General features: G+C 42.5%; 1 long non-coding RNA gene across 2 annotated transcripts in view; it reads left to right on the forward strand.

Annotated features, from left to right (window-relative positions):
• Positions 1–1,197: 1,197 nt before the first annotated feature.
• Positions 1,198–18,607, forward strand: part of LOC136104024 (uncharacterized) — a 161,755-nt gene continuing 144,345 nt past the window's right edge. The window contains exons 1-12 of one of the 2 annotated variants that reach the window (XR_011739838.1): positions 1,198–1,321; positions 2,947–3,131; positions 3,533–3,651; positions 5,536–5,764; positions 6,061–6,146; positions 6,588–6,671; positions 6,813–6,875; positions 7,352–7,420; positions 7,802–7,983; positions 10,472–10,596; positions 11,007–11,100; positions 13,186–13,308. This is a non-coding gene — a long non-coding RNA (uncharacterized lncRNA). The remainder of the gene's footprint in view (positions 1,322–2,946; positions 3,132–3,532; positions 3,652–5,535; positions 5,765–6,060; positions 6,147–6,587; positions 6,672–6,812; positions 6,876–7,351; positions 7,421–7,801; positions 7,984–10,471; positions 10,597–11,006; positions 11,101–13,185; positions 13,309–18,607) is intronic. The other variant, XR_011739837.1, reaches the window with a different exon arrangement.

Below are 18,607 nucleotides of genomic sequence, written 5' to 3' on the forward strand. Positions count from 1 at the left end.
TTCCATACTTAAAAAATTTAACAAGGTTGAACTATAGATTTAGAAGCCTTGCAGAAGTTTTAAAAAATAACCGGTAAAGTCAGCGCAACAGAGAGAAAAACCCCTCCTGCAAGTTCAGTCCCTCCACTCTGACTGTGTCAGTGTATTCCCATGTAGAAACTTGGGGTTGGTCTAGTTTAAATTCTGAGTCAATTTAAACTAATTGCAACAAGTTGGGCTGCTACCTTTAAAGGAACATGCAGGGTTTAGTATCTCTTTTCTTTTTGCCCAAAATATCTCCTTGAACTTAAACTTTCTCGTGCAAACAGGTACGTCGTGAGACTTTTTAGACTTGAAATTCAAAGGATACGTTATATTTCTCATTTTTCCTTTCTAGCAGTTTTAACTTGCCTTATGTGATTCCAGATTTTGCCTCTGCATTGTCCACATAATGAAAAACGTTTTCCTTCCTTTTGGTTTGTTCTTCTTGTTGGAAAACAGGAGCAGTATAAGCATATAAGTAGTGTTACTCTGTAACCACTTTCCCCCTTCATTTATTGAATAATGGGAACAGAAAGCTCCCCCAACTTTTGGAAATTTCACATATGGGGTTTGCTAGCCTATACATCTCCAACACCATTAACAGGCTGGGGAAGCGGCCTCAAGTTGCGCCAGGGGAGGTTGAGGTTGGATGTGGGGAACAATTTCTTCCCCAAAGGGCTGTGGGGCATTGGAACAGGCTGCCCAGGGCAGTGCTGGAGTCACCATCCCTGCAGGGTTGGACAGACGGACATGAGGTTCTCGGGACATGGGACAGTGCCAGGGGTGGGTTAATGTTTGGACTCGATGATCTTGAGGGTCTTTCCAACCAACATGATTCTGTGGTTCTATTCTGCCCCTCCCGTTCTGAAGAAACAACTCAGTGCAGTTTGTTACAGCTCAGACACCCAGTCTAGAGGTCGCTTCACCTTTGCGGTTTGTGTAGCCAACTTGTATGCGTGGATGAATGATGGGATTCCCTACACAGGTTGATTGGTTTGCAACAGAAGGTTCTTCTGCTCTTTGATAGCATGTCCATTCCAGTTTCCATCCATCAGTGTCTCTTTTCTTACATAACCCGTTATTCTTTTGACTATTGATTTTGGTATAAATTTCTTCAGATGCAGATCAATGTTCTTTTAAGAAAATGATTGTCTTGTTCCTGTTTTCCAGACGTGGTTCCACGTGGTCTTAAAACATCCTTGTTTGGGCATATATGTATTCTTGCTTCAGGACTTCCAGATTTCTTGACCCTGAAGACTGAAAGACATAACTAGAGAGAAAATAATACGTTTTAGTACAGGTATGTTACATTATGTAGATACAGATTTTATAGATATATATTGTATTACACATATAACCCTTATGTAAGTATTTGCTATTCGTATCTGAACAGGCATCTGGTTATGGCAATGTTAACAGTACTTGCTAGATGCCTTTATTTCAATTAATTGGACTTTCTTTAGCCTACAACCCCTTTCATCAGCCTCCTGCCTGTCCTGTTGCGCTCAGTCACACAATCTGACCCCGCTCCAGTAACTGTCGCTAGGAAATACGGATTTTTAAAATGCCCGTATTAAATACACACAGCACGGATTTGTCTCTAAGTGTTATTGCTTCTCTTTTACGGTGAGTTTTGCGCTGGTTTTTGCTGCTGTCATGCAATAAATTCTCTTTCTGCTGTAGATTAACAAAGCTGCAACACTTGCTGCCATGCGCAAATCCTGCCCTCGTAGGTGAGGGTGGCAATGAATGAGGGCTGCTTTGCAAAGCAGAATGGCAGTTTGATTACGTGTTGCATTTCTTTTGGAATATTCCCAATATTCCAACAGTCCGGCTTGTACAATCTCCTGAATTTATGCCTTACTTGGCATACATTCCGTCTATCCTGGTCACTGCATACGTAGCCATCCTTGCTTTTCCATGATCCTGTGAGGGTCCATCAGTAGAGGTCACGTATGTAAGATATTTTTCATCACTATGTCAGTTTTTCGCTATTTTGTCAGTTGACAAAAGGATAATGTTAATACAGAAGTGAGTGGAGATTTCTGCCTAAATAAGAAGCAACATTTTCATCCCCCTTTTTAACTCATTTCAATAAACAGTTTAAAACACACCACACAAAACATAAGGAGGGAAACTACTTTTTGCAAATCATCTTTGGTGTGAATTTAGGGCTTTTTACACCAGGTAAAGTACAAAGTGCAGCTGAAAGGCAAAGTAGCAGCAAATCCCTAGAGTAGGCCATATTACATGTTTTATGAAAACAATGTGATGCAAACAAGTATCTATAGCTGATTAATAATGAGTGGACCTGATTTGTACCCAGAATCACCTTGACACCACTCTAAGACATCAAAGTAACTGTAAAAATTGAGTTTCAGGGCTACAGCGTCTTTACACCTTAGTGTAAATATAAACTGGGACCAGTCAGGTTGGCTTAGTCCCCCCACCTCAGGCCCAATTTCTTGACCCAATTTAAATCTTCCATTGGGAGAGAGAGCAGGGGAAAACAACATTGGCAAGGGTGGAAATGTTCTGCGAAGAGACATATTTTAAATAATGAATGAGCATTTGTATTTGCTGCATGACATCGTGAACGTACACAATGACGTTTTTATAGATAACATTCAGCTGCTCTAAGTGGATTATTAGATATCAGCAGCTTAGCTGCATATTTCAGAGTTAAATAGGATAAATGAAAATATACTTGCATAGTAGCCTTTAAATTTTGCGATTACATTACAGTTTCTGTGACTGGCTCTCTTCCCATTTAAAAAAACAAAAATAATTGAAACGACACGGAAAATATCAGAAGCATGTAAGTAGGATGAAGAGGCAAACTGTACCTTTGCCTAATTGTATTTGTATGTTTATTTCAATTGATACTGAGTTAGATTTAGCCTCTAAAATCTTGACATTTTCCAGAATCGTGATCAAATGATGCTGGTTAAATGTTGGGAGATGGATTTTGCTGGTGACAGTGCTGGAAGTGCAGTTGGGCAGTGGGGACAGACACAGAAAGCGACTAATGGAAATGTGATTTCCCAGTTTTATTAATCAAGAAATGCACAAGAATTCTTCCCGCCTGCATGGAAGCGAAGCCACGTCAGGTAATTGAGTGGTGGAGTTATTAATATTTCCTTGTCTCCTTCCCCACCATATTTATGTCATAATCTTCGAACGTGCAAAAATTGTGAGGTGTTTGTATAACGTATTCACTCTGCTACTTCATCTCCCTCCCTCCATCACCAAGTTATTCCTGTCACACAGTGGATCCTCCAAGCTCGTAAAAAGCTTCACCAAGCGTACGTTTTACTTCTTATTTTTACCAGAATGCACTCAATTTAAAGCAGTTTCAAAAGTCATCTTGGGGAAATCCTCCTCCCCTCTCACGTGAAGTTCCTCACTGATGTGCCCGATTCTTCTAATGAACAAGAAGTGGTGTAGAGTCTCAGTGCTGATAAGGGAAGTCTTTGATGGAAAGATAATTCTTCCATATTCTTTTATGCAGTGGGGATTTCTCATGTGTGCCAACAGCTTCTTGGCCATGGTTGCTGTTACTTCTTTCATTTGAAATGTGGGCCAACACAACACCGGTTTGAGGATCTCCTGGTCTCTAACTTTCGGAAGGTACGTAATCCCCACACTGGATCACAAACTAAATGGAAGAAAACATTCCAAACGATTTGTGAAAATGTTGGCAACACGACTCTTTTTGCTCGCTTATTACTTCACTCAGTGTTTTAATTAATCGTTGAAATATTGAAAGAGAAGATTCAAGACACAGTCTTGAATTTTCTGAACATTTAAGGGTGCGCAGCCGCCAAAGAGCAGAGATGGAGCTGTTTTGCAGTATGGCTCACAATTTTTCCCCATTCCCAGCCTACACCGGCAGCAGAAGTGCTGTGTATTTAGCAAAACAGCCAATTGCTGAGTTTGACCTGAATTCAAACATGCATCATGTGCCTACATATTCCTGCAAATCTGTGTGTTCAGCCAAGCTGACAGTGTTCAGGAGGTGAGTTTCACACCTTGATTTTTACTTTGTTTTTGCAGGTGTGACCACAATTCTTATTTCTATTTAGTTTACTTTGCAGGCACATGGATATTTAAATGTAACATCTGGTGATAAATATAACTAAAAATGCTTCTGCGGTTTCATATCAGGTTTTTGTTGAATGCACAGAAAGTACCTTCAACATCTATATCCATGTCAGCGTTATTGATACAAGACAGAATTTGTGCAGAACAAATGTTTGCGTTGCCTCTTTATCCCACATGGGAATTATTATCACAGAAAAGATATTAAGCAGCGGAAAACAGAATGTGAAGGGATATCTCGGGCTTTAAAACTTGTATATTGCAGGGTCTCAAGATACTCAAGACCATGTTTTTCCTGACTAAAGGGTAGAAGCTTTTCCGTTTGACTTTTCATAGACCAAGTCAAATTCTTATAGTAGAAAATGAACATTAATTCTTAAACAGTTTGGATATTGAAAGGATGGATTTTCTTTACAGATATGGCAATTTATTGGGGTGAGATAACTGTAAACATGCACTACTAGAAACAGCATGTAGTATCTCCTTATGATGGCATTTTCAGCAAATGTAACACAAAAGGAGAAGGATTTAAATCAAATGAAATGATGGCTGAATACTAACACTCCTACAATTCCACTTTAGGACGTTCACCCACTTCATTTAGATATCCTTTCATTTTAAAAATTATATTTGCGTAAGTTGGTTTTGTCTGAGGTCTCTGGGAGGTGTCTCCTTGGTACCCTTAGGCTTCCTTCCTGGGAAATTTGGGAATTTGCCAGAGTTTATGTTGTGTTTCATTATGATTGATGAGGGAGGAGTGAATTGCTTGCGTTTGCCTGTGTGCTGAAGCTTCTTCGCTACATCCTGCTCCTCCGCACACTGACCTGGAGCACGGCCACGGGCTTGCTTGGGCTGCCTTGCACAAATAAACCAGAGTACCAGAAAATCCATGCGGTAAATAAGCATTTGGTATGCACAGACAGCTATTTGCTGAGGGTTATAGCTAGTATCGAGTCCTATACATCAGATTGAGGTGGTTTAGAAAATAAAAAGGATGGCAGTTCGTATCAGGAGACGTTTTTTGTTGTTGTTCGTAAGTAATTGTAACTGTAGAGTTGATTTAGACCCATACCTGTGAACACACAAAACATTTTTGTGTCCTTGACATTTTTATGATCTTCTAAGGTCAGGTGCTGACGTGTGCACTGGAGAGAGGGGCATGAAATGGTAACCAAAAGCTGTTAAAATCACATTCTGACGTTTTTATTAGGTCCAAACATGGCCATTTCTCCTGAGAATTAGCGTATTGTATATAATACCGTATTAGTCACAGTTCCTTGCTGTTCTGCTTTCCAGTGTCTTCTAATAGAGAAAATCAGCTGCTGTTTGTACCAGGAAACCATGGACATGGGGTCTTCAGGAACGGAATTCATACCCTCCAGCGTTTACATTTTTGATTGTTTTATCTTTTAGCAATAGGAGACGCCCTTCTCCTGATACCGTACAAGGACTGGAGAGTAAAGGAGCAGCAAAGTGCGCAACAGCAGCGCAAACCCCACAACAGTCCTGGGAAGGACCTCGTGTCAGGGCGAGATGGTGGTTTTGGCCACTACAAGTGGCCCCAATTTAATGGAACTCCAGAGCAGATAGGAAAATGTTGCTTTTACTGGAAATTACTTCAGGTTCCGTCTTCTGTGCTAAGGTTAGTTGTGGCAAGGGCTAAAAAGGAGACGTGAAAATAGCGTTGCCAGCCAGATGAATGTTTTCAAATTGCTCTTGCTGGTAGTTGTTGGGCTTCTCCTGCCCTTTGGCAGTCGTGCACCTTCATATTCTTGAGTGATTTATATGCAGTGCAGAGATTTTAAAGGAATTATTGGTATTCCCTGGGAATGAGGGAGGGTATTAATTGATGATACAGTGTTTATTTACAAGGCTGATTAAATATATTCATTTAAAATTAAGCATTTATATCTCAAACTGGTGTGGCCTTGTTTGCAGATGGGGTGATGGGGACTGTGGTGATCAACATTTGAGTGAAGCAACTTTGAAGTGCTGTACCAGACCTGGCTACTTTCAATTACAGGGTACTGAAAGCTTTGAATTCTTGCTCTGGACTAGTTATTAACGTTGATATCACACTGTGATAAAACCACATTTTTAATCTTACAGTACTTAAGGTACATAAAGCATCACTGCTGTTTGAGGTTTACTGGCTTCCTACTGCTCGAGTTCACTTTGTCAGCAGTAAAGTCAGCTTGGAGTTGGTCGGTAACGTGGAGAGAACTGGGATAAGTGATTGTTCAAAGGTCTTCTGTTGGCGAGGGGGAAATTAGAAAGTACAAATTGTCTGGTTTATTTAATTAAAAAAGCAAAACAACCCTACCCCTCAAATCTCTACAGCATGTGGGAATTATAGAAATGTTGCTAAGAGTTTAGAAATTATTAAGGCTTATCTTTTCACCAGTTAAGGCTTTCTTAGCTTCTTGTGGATGGCATTTAGATCTTAACTGCAAGTTGTTTCGCAGGAAGTATAGGAATAAATGGTGCTCAAGACCAAGAACATGATAGTCTGGCTGCGGGAGAGCTGAGCTGAGGAAGCCCAGCCTCAGGTAACCAACTGGGTAACTTGTGTTTCGGGTTATCCAGCTTGTGCTCAAGCCCTTAAAGCTCTTTTCAGCCTTTCCCTTGCTCCAAACCCTTTCTGTCTATACATTTTTAGCTTTGGATAACCGTTTTTGGTGATTTTGCAGAGCAGAACCTTCAGAGCAAATTAGAAGGTGAATTCACCCGCTGGCGGTGGCTCAGGATTTCTGGTAAGGGCTCAGGGAATGTGTGCCTATGCTCAATGCACTGATTTTCCTTCTCACTTTGACATCTGTGAGCACAAATATAAATATACTGATAGATAATTAGATATTTCAACACCAGCACTTCACTATTTATTAATAGCTTTTTATGAAATTGCATAATTTCACCATCTCCACTTTCAATTTTTTAATTTGACAGCCAGTGTTAGAGCCGTAGTCTTTGCTGGTATAAATAGGCATTAAAACTGCTTTAATTACTCTGCTTTAGCCCAGTGGAGGGTGCTGTGACTTTGGCAGCTTTTCTTTAGTGCAACCTAATTATGTTTACACAAGCAACGATTTTCACAAATTAGCTGATCGTGTCAGATGGGTTTGTTTATGACCAGAAGCTACTCCCCACACTTCCAGCTCCTTAAAAAAATGCCATTCTAAGCATGACTTTATAGACAGGAGTTGATTGGAGCTTTCTCTGGCTTGCACAGAGTTGTTTCCCATCAAAGAAGAACTGGAGAGTGGGACATTGCAGCCAAAATAAATACACTCCAAAGCAGGTAGGACTGCAGAGTTCAGGTGCAAGGGGTGGTGGCCCTCAGACACGGTATCTCACCTGTTTTCTGTAGGAGGGGTTTTAAATTTATATATTGTTTAATGCAAATTGCCATCCATTTCGTGGCTGGACTATATTTCTAGATCTATATGCCTCTAGTGAGTTGGTGTCACACCACTAGAGATTTTCAGATTATACTGGTACAGACACTTTTCCATTGAAAGAAACAGAAGAGCTGGGTCTACATCCCTCAGCTGGCTTTGGAAATCTAATTATTTAGTCTTGAAATAAAGAGTGTCTGTTTTATTGTGTTTCTTTGAATCAAACTTTTCCTCAACAAGCTGTCGACACGGATATTTAGAAACATGTTTTGCTTGTCTTGAAGATGCTGTTTGTGCAGATGGGCCGCGCTCCTAAATGCTGCTGGAGCGGCACCTCTGGGGAGTCACCGCGTGATACGTGTGCGAATTAGCCGGGAGGAATTCGTCCTGAGTTTCAGCAGCTTTGGAGGGCGCCTTGATGTGTTCATTTATCCGGCAGCACATAGCCAGAAAGATTGCTGCTCAGGTACGAATGTCATTCACGCCTCGCCCTCTGATAAAATTTAGATAAATGAAACTTGGAGAGGAGACGGAAGAAGAGATTCATCGAGAAACGACTACTAGAAACTTTGAAAAATGCAGAGTAACATGAGAAACAATAGGGAGCAAGTTTTCATGATGACCACAGCATGACTCCAGCTTTGATCTTTACTCAGAGATAATATATTCACATATCCCATTGTCATTTCCTGAAGGAGGTTTCAAAGGCGCCTGAGGAAGGCTCCTGCTGTCTGTTAGCTCTCATTTCAGTGCTATACTGAAATCATACTGGGCTGCTCTGTCAGTCTGGGGCTTCTGAACAACCAGCTGGAGAATACTGTGGGTGCACAGGAGCAACGTGTTTGAAGCCGGTGGCAGGAGCTCTGCAGCTCCATCATCTAAAACCCTCAGAAAAATATCATGTTGAGAGAGAGGGGACACCCATCTGCGTCTGTGTTGGATATCTTCCTTCATTTGCAAGTTTTGGTATAAAAAGAATGAGCTATACAGCTTGTAAGGGACTGTTTGAGTCCAAATGGATGAGATGTATAAAGAGGGGGAAGTTGGAGCTTCTTTATTGCGTGCTGCAGAGGAGGAAGGATGTAGTAGACTGAATATATGTGTATATACATATCAGAGGACTGGAGATTGATGAGAAAACGGGCTCAGGTTGCACCAGGGGAGGTTGAGGTTGGATCTGGGGAACAATTTCTTCCCCAAAGGGCTGTGGGGCATTGGAACAGGCTGCCCAGGGCAGTGCTGGAGTCACCATCCCTGGAGGGTTGGACAGATGGACATGAGGTTCTCAGAACATGGGGCAGTGCCAGGGGTGGGGTATGGGTGGACTCCATGATCCTCAGGGGCTCTTCCAGCCAAAATGATTCTGTGATTCTGTGGCGGGTGCTTCAAAGACCAAGAAACCAGGACAGAACTAAATTCATTCACTAACAACTGGCTCCTGGCTAGTGTAAGTTCTTAGAGAACGCTAATCATCAGTGCTATGGACACAAAGCCATTATTATTTACCACTAATGGTCTATAAGCATCACGGGCCTCTAAATTGACTACATTTTCCTAGTATTGATTTGGGAAGCACTGTGATAAACAGAATTTTTTCAGTGAAAGTAAGCAGCTTGTCAGCTCACATGTACGACAGGTAATGCTTATTCTCTGTATAGACTGCCGAGTTGAATTTATATTTTTACGTACATGAACATGGCACTTGCATGCTTGCAACCATCGGATCAAACCATTCCTTGAGTATTTAAAATAGGAAGTAAAAGATGCATTTGAGGGGATACATACGTGTATGTTTGGGCTTTTCAAATGGGATATAGTCAGTGAATCCAGAGCCCCTCGACAGCCCAGAATTTTAAAGGGCACCAGACTTTCTCTGGCCCTGCGTGGGCTTCCATGCTGCTGTTTTTCCTTCAAAGCCACCAGTACATTATGTTGCTATGGCTACTTCATCACCAAGCCCTGTTACCGATGCATCAGTGTGCTGTAAACTCAGTGTTTTCCCCTCGGATTTGAAATTCTATTGTATTTGTCTCTGAGGGATATTTTAGGAGGAGGTTTGCAGTAGGGGGGGCTTCAAGACCTTTTGGTGTAACAGATCAAGATCTTAGTGTTTCGCTGTCCACTTTACATCTTTAATGGATTTTATTAACTCTGTTACTGAGTGGCATGAGGGAATGAGCATTTGTGCCCAGGCTGTTTTGACTCTGATAAATTAAGCTCACTGACTAAAATGCAGATTGGCAGAGCCGAGGTGCCAGGTATTCTTGCAATATCCAAACAAGCTACTGGACTTTAAAAATTGCTAAAGAAAAAAAAAAAAAGAGTGATGCCATATGATAGAGAAGGAATTAACACTACAGCATTTTTTGGTCCGAATAATAGCCTAGGCATCTAATGGTCCCAAAACTTTGCGGTGTCTTGGTGTTGTCAATGCAGGTCGTCTGGCATTAGCACCAGGTATTTGTGCACTGTTGCCACTTGCAGTCAACGCTCCCTGAAGATTTTTAATATCCAGAAAGGCTGAGTGGAAAGGACAAGTGTGTCCTGGTCACGCAGGGAGAGCAGCTACCAGAACACCAGGCAAGAAGGGGATGCTGATAAAACCAAAGCGTCCTCGAGCACTGCAGTTCCCTTACACCTTTTGCTTGCTTTTTACTCCCCCAGCGGTGAGGGCTGGATGTAGTTTCGGTCTGATATTTGCAGGGCTTCAAACTGGTGTTTCATGGGACTTCTCCTGACTTCCTCTGAAATAAGAGCAGTGAAGATAAGTATTTATCTTCTGTTTCATTTACTGCTGCTTTCTCCAAGCTAACTTGTTAATCAGTGCTCGGGACAAAAGCAATAATGCCAGTAAATTATACCATGTTTATTATAAGGTTACATAACATAATAACATTTTCTTTGAGAGTGTTGTAGGAGAGGCCGCTCTTGCTGACGCTGTCGGTCCTTGGCAGAACATCCCCGCGGTGGCTTCAAAGGATGATCCTCCTCAGCCCTCGGGGTGTGAAGCTGGCATCTTCTCTCCATCCTGCCAGACGTCAGTTTAACAAGACAGCTGTGCTGAAGATCACCCTCAAAGGTACCTCACTCTTCTTCTCTCCTAATGGGCAGAAGGTTAATGAGGTCTGGCTAAAGCACTCCCAAAGCTGCGGGAAGGGGTTGGTGGAGTGGCAGCTCAGAGCCCTCAGCGAAGCAAATGTTCACCAGACACTTGCAGGAGGAAGAGTCGGGTGGTTTGGCTTCAGAAACTTGGAATGTTTTAAGCTACCTCAAGTGTACCCAAACCCCAGGTACCAAAGCGCTGCTCTGCCAGGTCTGTAGATCCTCTCAGCAGCAAGAGCTTCTTTTGAATTCCTTATTTCACCTCTGGCTCCAGATGCGGGGGGAATGGGGCTCATTTATCCCCTTTGGCATTTGTGGTCCTGGTGCTGTCTGAGGTTCTGCTGACTCAGAGCAGCCTCTTGTTTTCTTCTCACACATCTACTGCAGAGAACCTGCGACCGCCTGGAGATGCTGTGCCAAGCTCCTCACTTCTCTTTTTAGAGGGAGCAAAAGCTGCTGTTGTGTTAAAATCAAGCAGAGCGTGAGTATCTCAGCTCCAGTAAATTATTCGTATCGCTTAGTGTCTGTCTGCTGCATTTGTATTTCTCTGAAACTTATTAAAACGTGTCTGAAAAAGAAGAGATAGGAAGGAAAGTAGCAGGTCTTGAGTCGTAGCAAATTCTGATGTTTATACTTTGCCTACACCAGGCAAGACAATAAATGAATCAGGGACATTTTGGATGACATTGCCTATCATTGCCTACCTCTGAGGGACAGATTGTGCAGCGTCGTTTTCCAACTTTTATCTAAATTTGAAAAAAAAAAAAAAGAATGGAAATGCATGATGTTTATCTACAAATTAGGACATAGGCAAATAACCTTGATCTGGAGAAGGGAAGCGTGGCCTTGTTGATGTGATGTGGAGGAAATGGATTGTGTTCTTGTCTGTCACAAACCTTGTGCGACCTTTTATGAAACGCTAAATTATCGCGTCTTTTGTCTTCCCGTGTTTTATAACAGCTCTAAACCACTCGTGAAATGTATTTTTGGCCAGTTTGGCTTTAGTTGAAGTGGGATGGTGTGGGTCAAGTCAGCCGAGTGTGTTCCGGGGCCCAGGATTCACACATAGAAAAATAATGGGAAGAAGACATAAAAAAAAAAATCAGTGACTTGTCTCTATTCCTTGGAAGAGACCCTCAAATTGGTTTTTAACCCAGCAAAGATGCACATACACCCTTGTTTGGGAAAGAAAGGGAAGAATTGTGTGCTTCAATCCCTGAAAATTCCTGCCTCGGTGAGGACAATGCCCAGTTCATTTTATTTGTAGGTTATATGTGTCTGTAAGGTTTTATTGCATAGTTCAGACTCCTTAGAGCATCTTTTGGAGGTGTCCCTTTAAAGAAGGGACAGAGAACCATAAGGCCTCGAGGCTCTCTCTGATTCAAAGTCCTATTATGTTAAACTCTCTTTAACATTTATCTTGCAAAATGTCTCCTATTTTTCTAAAATGATTAGGTTGAACAAAGAAATAAAGATCTATTTTATATGATGATACCTTGTGAAATTAAGGTTGACAGGTGATAGACTTTCTCCTTAGAAGCACTTGAGAGAGAAAAGTAATCAATGGAGAAAGTTAGAGGAAAATGTTAGCATAAGAATGAGTGCTTTCAAACCGTCTGCTCATAAATTCAGGCCGGACTTCACAAGTTTGCTCACAGATAGAGCAAATGAGCTTCTGGAATGACTTTCCAATAATAACGGAAAAAGCAATCAAGCGAGTTATAAAAGACAAAATAACTTTTTCTGCAGGAAACTGTGCTGTGTAACTCATAACACTGTTCCTTGTGTGGGAAGTGCCCCACAGGCCTGCATTTCCTATCTGAGATTCTCCCATGGAAGGGGTTGGGGCTGTATCAGCACTATGGCATCCTCCAGAGGCTCTTGGATCAGTAATTCTTGTTCCCCAGATCCAACCCCAGCCTCCCCTGGAGCAACTTGAGGCCGTTTCCTCTGCTCCTGGCGCTTGTTCCTGGGGAGCAGAGCCCGACCCCCCTGGCTCCAAGCTCCTTTCAGGCAGTTCAGAGATCAGAAGGTCTCCCCTCAGCTCCTGTTCTCCAGCTGAATCCCCCAGGTCTCTCAGCCGCTCCCATCACACTTGTGCTCCAGCCCCTCACCAGCTCCGTTCCCTTCTCTCCACTCGCTCCAGCACCTCAAGGCCTTTCATGAGGTGATCCCGCCACCCCTGGTGCCGCCATTGTGAGCCCCGAGGTGATTTTGGTGCCGCCATTTTGAGCCCCAAGGTGATTTTGGTGCTGCCATTTTGAGCCCTGAGCTGAGGGGCCCAAACCTTATTTCTTTTGCCATCTTTTACCATCAAGCCTTGAAGTGTGGAAACATCCTTTCTCTTTGAGCCTTCCTGACTCTCTTCACAGTCACAAAAGGCCTCTGAGGGATATAAGCAGCAGCATTCCCATTTTACACATAAAAATAAACCTTGCTAGCTTGCTTGGAACTAATTTTCTAATTACTAGCTCCCTGATATTCTTTTTTCTTAGAAGTTGTGTTATTTCTGTGGATAATAGTCCTTTGTGGTGTTGTTAGGCTCGTTTGGGTTATTTCTCCCTAGGGAGCGTCTCTTGATTTAACTGCAGGCAGTTGGGGAGAACAGAGAGGAGACCAATGAAGGAAATGCAGAAAATACTCATTAAAAATACACGTCTTTGCCTGACTTACTGTGGAAGAGCAAGCTGTAAGTTGATTTTCTTTTGATTATTTTCTCACAGCCTATTAACATCTTTTTTTTTTTTTTAACTTTGTATTTCCAAAAAATCAGCAATGTGCTTAACAAGTAAAAACCTTCTTTAAAGGTCACGCCATTCGTAGATGGACTTGACTGTTGATTGCACTTGAGCTAGTAGCTTTAATTCATGTTAACTCCATTTGTTTTTAATTAAGCAATGTCTTTTAAGCAAAGATAATCCATCACTAATGTCAGCAGGTGAGTTTTGCTCTGCAATATTGAGTCTTATATTTTAGTTTAACTGAGATAAAGCTTTGAGGGCCATTTACTCAGACTATAGATTTTTAAACAGGAATGCAAATTGTCTTGCAATTTGTAGTGATCCAATTTAACCTAATAGCTTTCCAAGTGAACTGGGAAAGAAACAACTAACCTAACCATAGAACTGGTTGCATATTAACATATATTACTTCAGTGTCAAGAGTGGAATAGATAGTATTTGTGTTTATTAACACTGATCTGTCTGATAAAGTCAGCCTTCAGAGCCGGTGGCCTCCTGTTTTTCTCCCCATCAGAAAGGTCCTCTGTTAACTCGATTCACAACATATTAATCTGTGGTTTGGGTTGGGCTAATCAAATACAAATCTGGATATTTGGGGTATTGTTCTCAAAAACCAGAAAACAAACAAAAAACCACCACAAGCCGCACACCTTTTCAGGTCAGCTCTGGGACCGCGTTTTTCATCAAGCTCACTTAGTTTTTCTTGTTCGCTGAAGTGCGTCAAAGGAGCGAGTACGGAGGAGATTCTCGGGGCTCCATAGCAGCAGCTGCCTGAATCAGCAGCACAGCCCTGTTGACGATATTAATAAAAGCACTGGCATCTTTTCTCGCAAAGCCGTCCCGTTTTCCGATGGACGTGTTTTGTGTATCGCGGAGTTGGAGTCGGTCACTTCATAGCGGCAGGAATGTGCCAATTCTTTCCCACCCTACACATGACTTTGCTGCTTTGGCAGTACTAACATTATTGTTAGTTGATCATATAATGCTGAATTAAGCATAGAATACATTTTTTGTTAAAAAAAAGAACCAAAGCAATCAAGGAAATGTAATCTTGCCTACAAATGTTGCAAGCGAAAGGGCAGTAAGGGTCTTAGAGAGTGTTAAACCATTACAGATTATATTTGTCAGTGGAAGGCATGTGAATTCTTGTATCTTTCTGAATTAGTAAATATTACACATGCATTTCTAAGTTTTTAGTCAGTGGGATTCATTAGTGGGTTTTGCTTGAGTTGTGTAACGTCATTAGTATTTTATGTATACTTGCACAATTGATTGGGTTTGCTTTTAACCACACAGAATTTCTTACATATTTCTTTTTTACCCTATTGCTTGTTGTTTCATGGCAATTAAGCAACATTTGCCTATGCAGCAAAATCCTTTTAAGCAGGAGATTCGACTCAAAACACCCAGCTTCTTGTTATTTCATATATTCAGCCCTTTGCTCTGCTTTTTGAGAACCAATTCTTAGCTTTTCCTACTTCTTCTAAATAGAAGCTCTCTCTTTTGGAAAAAAGTAATGAAAAGGACATCAGCAACAGCAATCAAACTGAATTAGAGCAAAGCTCTGGCTTCCAGTGGGCAATCGCTGCAGAAATTGGGCTCAATTCATTGTATACTGTATGCACAAGCAGTTGAAATTTCCTTCCTTTTTTTCATAAGCATGTTCCCAAAATACCACGTATCTCTTCTCCTTAATTAAGGAGAAAATTCAACCTGAAACTTGAGTAATTACCAGGCTTTCTGCTGGGCTGCAGAAGAACCAGATGGGAACACCTATAAACACAATGGCCACATGCATCTTGTTGCTCTTCCTTATATTTTACTGCCAACAAGACTCAGACACAGTGAAACAATATCTGGGACTTGGTAGAGCTGGTAGAGCAAAATATCCAAAAAATACAGGTGATAAACTTTTTAGTGTGAGGCCAGATCAGTTTTCTCTTTGGTTTGGCCAGTTGTTTGATGCTTGCTGCTTCGCAGCCTCTTTTTTGCAAGAAAAATTAACAGCCAAGTTAATTCGTTCCACGGGAAGCCCCATTACCCCTAATTTTACCGAAACCATAGAGGGAGTGTTTTCTTCTCTTAAAATCCTAGTGCTTTTATTATTATTTTTCAACATTTATATATAGATATATTCCCCCTACCCCAGTTAGCACTCTACTCAAAAGGGGTCCCTTTTACTGTCTCACAACCACATTTCCAATGCTGCTACTGCTGATTTTTTCTGTTGCTTTGCATCTGCGTTTCTCTATGTTATTGAAAAGTGCTTCCAGTGTTTTTGTTCCACCTTTATTCTTCCTCCCTGCCCACCTCTGCTGCTGCTTTTGCATTATGGGCCCAGCAGGTTTGTGCCGCCAGCTCCCCTCGACTCCGTATGCGGACAAAGGGGTGAAGAAGATGAGATTTTTGGTTTCACCGAGGCAAATTTCACCTCGTTAATAGCGCCCGCTCCCGTTAATCTGGTCTGCGGTGTCTGAGACGGCAGCGCTCCTCGCGTGCCATCACACCATTGGAGAAGCGCTGCAACCCCTGCTCGCTCGGGCTTGGCAGGTTACATGCGCCGTGCTGGGTGTTCTGTCAAGGCTCTGTTCTTGTTCTCCAGTGAACCCAGCTGCGTTTTGCTGCCTTTCAGATCTGCTTGGGGGATTGTTCAGGTGTTTTTCCTCACCTTGTCAGGTTTCTTTCCTGACACCTGCTGGATCGACGCTGAGGGAATTCTGCAGAAAGCCGGTTATTTAGGGCAAACCCGCTTGCAGGGACGTTCCTTATCCCAACAGACGCTGTTTCACCAGCAAACATTCCCTGCTGGAGCTTGTGCACTGGAAATCTCTGTTCCAAGAGGGGTCATGGGGACACTTTGCTCCATCCTGGAGGCCACTTACGGTTAAATCAAACATAGATTTGGAGCCTACTGTATTGCAAATACCACTTTATAGGATGAAGCAGTACAAGGCCGGTGCTGTTTAAACCAGTTACCTTCTGGTTTGTGTGCGCGCAGGTTTCGGTGGTTAAAACTCCTAAAACTCGCCTATTTTGCCTTCCTGCCCATCTCAGAAGAGAAGCAACGATCTGGCGGCCAGTCACTAGTGGTGTCCCCAGGGATCAGTGGTGGGTCCAGTCCTGTTTAACATCTTTCTTGATGATTTAGATGAGGGGATTGAAACCATCAGCAGCAAATTTGCTGCTGACACCAAGTTGGGAGGGAGTGTGGAGCTGCTGGAAGGCAGGAGGGCTCTGCAGAGGGATCTGGATAGACTGGAAAAATGGGCTGATTCCAGTGGGATGAAGCTCAACAAGGCCAAGTGCCGGGTCCTGCGCTTTGGCCACAACAACCCCCTGCAGCGCTCCAGGCTGGCACAGAGTGGCTGGAGAGCAGTCAGGCAGAAAGGGACCTGGGGGCACTAATGGACAGGAAGCTCAATATGAGTGTGCCCAGGTGGCCAAGAAGGCAATGGTATCCTGTCCTGTATCCAAAACAGCGTGGTCAACACGACAAGGGCAGTGATCCTTCCCCTGTACTCTGCATTGGGGAGGCCACACCTGGAGTATTGTGTTCAGTTCTGGGCCCCTCAGCTCAGGAAGGAGATTGAAGTGCTGGAGCGGGTCCAGAGAAGAGCAACAAGACTGGGGAAGGGACTTGAACACAAGCCCTATGGGGAGAGGCTGAGGGAGCTGGGCTTGTTCAGTCTGGAGCAGAGGAGGCTTAGAGCTGAGCTCAGCACTCTCTAGAACGACCTGAAGGGCAGTTCTAGCCAGGGGGGATTGGGCTCTTCTCCCAGGCAGTCAGCAATAGCACAAGGGGGCATGGGCTTCAACTCTGCCAGGGGAGATTTAGGCTGGAGATTAGAAAGCAATTCTGTGCAGAGAGAGTGGTCGGGCATTGGAATGGCTGCCCAGGGAGGTGCTGGACTCACCGTCCCTGGAGGTTTTTAAACTGAGATTGGCCATGGCACTTAGTGCCATGATCTGGGCAATGGACTGGAGTTGGACCAAGGGTTGGACTGGATGATCTCTGAGGGCTTTTCCAACCCAGTCCATTCTGTGATTCTGTGATCTGTCACAGGCGTCACCTCCTCAGCATTCACCGCCTGGAGTTGCTATGGCAAAAAGATTGAATATATAGAAGAAGTAAATATATCACATTGTTTGAGGAGCTACCTGAGAAGGAGCCTCTGAGGACTTCCCATACAAAATAAGATTTTCAGCAGCCTCTTCTCATTTCTCTGGATATAGTGTCCCTGTGGACCACGTGGCAATTTTCTTTATGCGGACTTACTCTTAAAATCTGTGTAGCAACAGACTACTTGGTTATTATTGTTATTGCCTAAATCACAAAGACAGTGCAGGTTCGCAGGAGATGTTCTTGTTTCTCTGACTCCGGTGAGCTTCCACATGGGCAGCACTTTGTCCATCCAGGGGAGAAAAGGTGAAACTCACTGAGGTGCAGTTTCCCAACGATGATAATCAACAAAATTTGTGTTTCAGAGGGGAAAAGGAGGTTCCTGCTGATAAGAAAGGCTCAGTTTGATTCTAATCTTTTTCACCTGTTGAACAATTATTGATGACTTTCATTAATAGTGCTTTGTTGTCAGGCTTTGTAAAAGAGAATAATCACTCCTGCATTAAGCTACATGTAAAAAGTCTGTCTTTATTTGCATGGTAATGAAGTACTACCCAAGGTGGTAGAAGCAGAATCAATAGGCTAATGAGATTTTACGGAAACAATCTCAAGGAACAACCCGGTCTCACTCTTAGATAAAAGGATTTGTTTGAAGTAGTAAAATACTTCAAAGTTGGTTTTTATTTTTTTTTTAAATGTATCTTTATATCAGTGCAAATTGAAACATGAAAAAGAACTATTTTTTTTTAAGTGTAAAGTATTTCAGAAAATAATTCCAATTACTTACAGTGGTAAATAATAACCTCATTGGGCTGATTCCCACAAGAAGGGGTATAGTTTTGTGTATCAGTTTCATTCTTTTCTTTGGTACTAATAGTTAGCCACAAGAATGAAGCATCTAAAGGTCCCCAGCTGAATACAAACCGTCCTCTCAGGAGTAGAAAATGTAATAATAAAAGAACATTGCCTACAGCTTCTCAGGTGCCGCTCATGCACTTTGCGACGGAGGAAGAGACACGTTTGCAGGTGAAGAACTGACCGCAACAGTTCAGCGCTTTGATTGGGATAAACACGCCACAATATATTGGAAAAAAAAGTGGATTTACTTCCTTAGCTTCATATTTGTG

This window comes from Patagioenas fasciata, chromosome 6 (genome assembly GCF_037038585.1).
Source record: "Patagioenas fasciata isolate bPatFas1 chromosome 6, bPatFas1.hap1, whole genome shotgun sequence".
Taxonomy (NCBI): domain Eukaryota; kingdom Metazoa; phylum Chordata; class Aves; order Columbiformes; family Columbidae; genus Patagioenas; species Patagioenas fasciata.